This window comes from Erigeron canadensis, chromosome 9 (genome assembly GCF_010389155.1).
Source record: "Erigeron canadensis isolate Cc75 chromosome 9, C_canadensis_v1, whole genome shotgun sequence".
In the NCBI taxonomy this organism is placed as follows: Eukaryota; Viridiplantae; Streptophyta; class Magnoliopsida; order Asterales; family Asteraceae; genus Erigeron; species Erigeron canadensis.
Genome location: NC_057769.1, coordinates 8,326,768 through 8,330,977, shown reverse-complemented (window position 1 = coordinate 8,330,977; position 4,210 = coordinate 8,326,768).

Genomic DNA, 4,210 nt, shown 5'->3' with positions numbered 1-4,210 from the left:
ACTATAAGAAAAATAAAATAAAGTTGGAAGGAGACCATGATAACATGCTTACATAGTCATGATATCATACTTACTAGATAGTAGAATACATGTCGATGCCATTTTGTAATAATGGTTACTAATTTGTCATTTAGCAATAATATAAAAATCTTGAAGTGTAACACGAGAGGAAATTTTCTAACACAAGTTTTCAAACTCCAATACAAAGGATCATTAGTAAACAACCCATGGGTTACAATGTCAAAAGCAAATATTGGAATTGGAGAAGGTAGGTGCTGATTAATAATTTAAGGAAAATACACTTCGAAAATCAAATTTATAAAAATTAATTATGGATAACATGTATGGTGTACACGCTGAATATTAAATGTTTTTTTTAAGTAAACTTTTTTATAACACTTACAATTTTTCTAAATAATCTTAGTATTTCTGTGTCGGAAATTGACATCTTAACTTACATCCAAAAAAAGCAAAAACCTTTACTAGCCTAACTCTATCATGATATTAAAACTGGGAAAGAAATTAGCATTCTGGATTAAAGTATTGGGTATCAAAGTTCGGATTCCAAAGACAAATATAGCGGTTGTATCGAAGTTTAAACATTAATAACAGGTTGTGAGTGTTTTTTTAGTGATGTGGAGAAGAAATGACATAGAAGTTACATCCATGAATTATTTCAGACCCATGAATTAGTGGCTAAAGTTACCTGGTGGGAAATAGTAAATTATTTATATTAAGTTGTGAAATATATAAATTAATGTAAGACCTAATTGTTAAATTAAGTGAAATTGTATGCATTGCAATGGTGATAATAAGAAATTGTATAAAAAAGTTTATTGATGATTTGATTATATGGTGCCTCATTGAACTCTAAAAATTCTTATGCATTACTATAAAACAAGAAGCATTATTTTGAAACAATCATACCATATCTATCTTTACTTTCAAACCTAAAATCAAAAAAAAAAATTATATACACCCTTAGAAATTCACGTGGTTCTAGGATGTTTGTTTATTTATATTTGTATGTGTATCTAAGTGTGTATGCGTATTGTTGTATGTATGTCATGTATTTGTATTTGTATTTGTATGTGTGTATCACTGTATTGTATGTGTCCCTGATTTGCCGTGGCTTAAAGAAAAAAAAGAGTTGGTTTTCAAGTGATTAGGTACCTATTTTTGGTTCTTTTTAGCCCAATTTGTAAACTATCCAGTAATTTATGGGCCCATTCTCTATTCCACCGGCGCATTGGCCTCATAACTTTTATACCTTCTATTAAGATAACTTTTTCGTTTTATTTTTTCCGGTTAAAATACATGTCTAAAGATTTGACCCATCAAATAATTGTTTTTTTTTTCCTTCTAATTATTGCCAAACGGAATTATTACTTTAGCCATCTCTGCTCAAAGTCAAGTATATCTACATACTGAAAATTTACAACACAAAACTTGTAAAACCAATCTAGGTTTTTTATCCACGTTATGTTTGTCATTATACTACTTTTTAGCGATATTGCAATTATCATCTGAAAGTTGATCCAGGACAAATGTTCGGATCTATGATATACACATGAGACGAATTGACAATTTTTGTACAGTTTGGCTTCTAGCATCTGGCTAGACAGTTATATTTATTTATTTAATACAATTCTGTCGTGTTAAAAAAAAAGTTACGACTAATCACACGTAAGACAAACTAAACTTTACAAAATAAAAAAAAAAAAAAGATAAAGAAAGCCCCTAATAATGGTCTAGCCCACATTAGCCCATGTTCCAACATCATATATTAGCCCATCAACACTTTGAAGTCTTTGAGTCTTGACAAGTTTCTTCAATTATTATACAAGAGCATTCGGAAGTCACTTACACACCATGTAAACTTCGATAAACCAAATTGCTTTGAATAGAGTTGGAAGCCCACTTATGCACTTCATATGTGATGCATTCAAATGGAAAGAAAACAATGGATTAATCAAAGACTAATAAAACCTTCATGGTTTATTACTAATATTCAATCTCAAAAACTTATTAAACTAGAATCCTTAAAACCACATATATATATAGAGAGGCTCCTAACTAAAAGTTAGACATGAAACTTGGATAGAAATTTACTTAAAGATAAACACAAATCAAATCAATCCCAAAAATAAATAATATAATTAATAGATATAATGATTTTTAGCTTGCCTACCAAGTCGGATCATGACTGCATCATTCTCTCCCTCTTCGAAAAAACTCGTCCTCGAGTTTTCCGTTAACTTGAAAGACAGACCCGAACCATAGGCAGTGGATCGAAAGGAATACAATGCGACTCCCTTTTATTATCATCATAACCTCCAAAAACAACTTAACTTTACCAATCGTATTCATCATTGGTTGATTAGAATTAGACACCCGAAGTAACCCATCATAATTAAATTTCTTTACAACTTCCACGTTCATGGACAAATATTCATCTAATATTTCACTAATCATCATTGGTTCACTTGTATTATCATCCCGCGTGGCTTTAAACCAATCTTATACGAGTAATAAATATTTTCCTTAATGAAAGCAACTAAGATTTTTCTATTAACAAAACGGATATCACATATAATTTGAAGCGGCTAAATTATGGACACCTCAAAATTTAGCAAATCACTAAGAATAGCCACACCATAGTTGTCTCCGCCAAATCTATCACCACTTTCAACATGCTTTCTATCTAATAAGTTTCGATCACCATTAGTAAAGAAAAAAAATACCATTCATCGTCCGCGTATTCATCATATACGGGAGGTACTTGATAGAGGGTGTTAAAATCCTCAAGATACTCCTCCTTCCCAAAGTTTTCATGCCAGATGAAAACCTTTGAGTCGGTTTCTTGGAACTTGTAACCATCGCCTTATTCAGGATGCTCCTCTTTCCCAATGACCTCATCCCGGATGACATCTCTTGGGTCAGTTTCTTAAATCTTGCGATCTAGCGATTAGAACACCATTTTATGGCTGCCTCGGTCAACAATTCGGCGAGTAAAAATGTTATTCTCATCACATGGAGCCATTTGAATTAACCTGAGCTCTGACACCAACTGATGCAGTTTCGCGCGCATTCAAATGACAAAAGAACAATGGATTAATCAAAGACTAATAAAACCTTCATGGTTTATTACTAATATTCAATCTCAAAAACTTATTAAACTAGAATCCTTAAAACCATATATATATATATATTGGAAAGTAACTCAACCGGTCACTTTTTACTTTATTGGGGTCCAAACAAAAATATGTCATATTATGGAAAAAAAAAACCAGCTAAAACTTGTTGGGTTTACCATCAGGTAGCCAGTCATTTCCTTGCAATTTGTTTTTTTTCTTATTAGTTAAATTAATTCCACCTCCTTTTTTATTTTTTATATTCAACCACCATCTATTGAATAGCATTGATAATTCAATTTTATATTCAACCACTATCTGAGGATCGAGTGGAAATTCACACATAATTTCACCAAATTTGGTCAACTTTCCTTCATCATCTAATGCTCCTAAATAGTTCAAAACCTCCAATGCACGCATCACAGCCTCAGGAACAGACGGATGTATAAAATCAAAATGAAGTAGATCATCAATACCAAGTTTCTTGAGAGTAAGAACCATAGGGAACCACCGCCGGGAACCACCTCGACATCCACAGTATCACCCGCCACCGAGAACCACCTCGACATCCACATCATCACCCACCACCGGACGTCACCACCGCAGGGAACCACCACCGTACGTCATCATCACAGATCCCCAAATCAATCAGTCATCGTCACCAGGAAATACCAAAACCCACCATCGGAACCACCTCGACATCCCATCATTACCCACCATCGGATGTCACCACCACCGTACGTCACCATCACAAACCCCTGAATCCATCCGCCGCCGCCACCAGGAAATACCAAAACCCACCTTCGGGAACCGCCTCGACATCCACATCATCACCCACCACCATCGTTTGAATGGGTGAATGTTTGAAATAATTTACTTTTATGGCAATTAGTATGTAGATAGTTAAATACAATATGGGTATATGATGTAAATGATATATTCATTTGTTGATTTTTTAGTTTTGATTTGCGTGTTTTGATTTTTAGTTTTGATTTTCACTTTGTAATATGAAAATCTGCATTCTGTATGTGTTTATAATATATAGAGAAAATTTATCAGATCCTCCATGTGGTTTA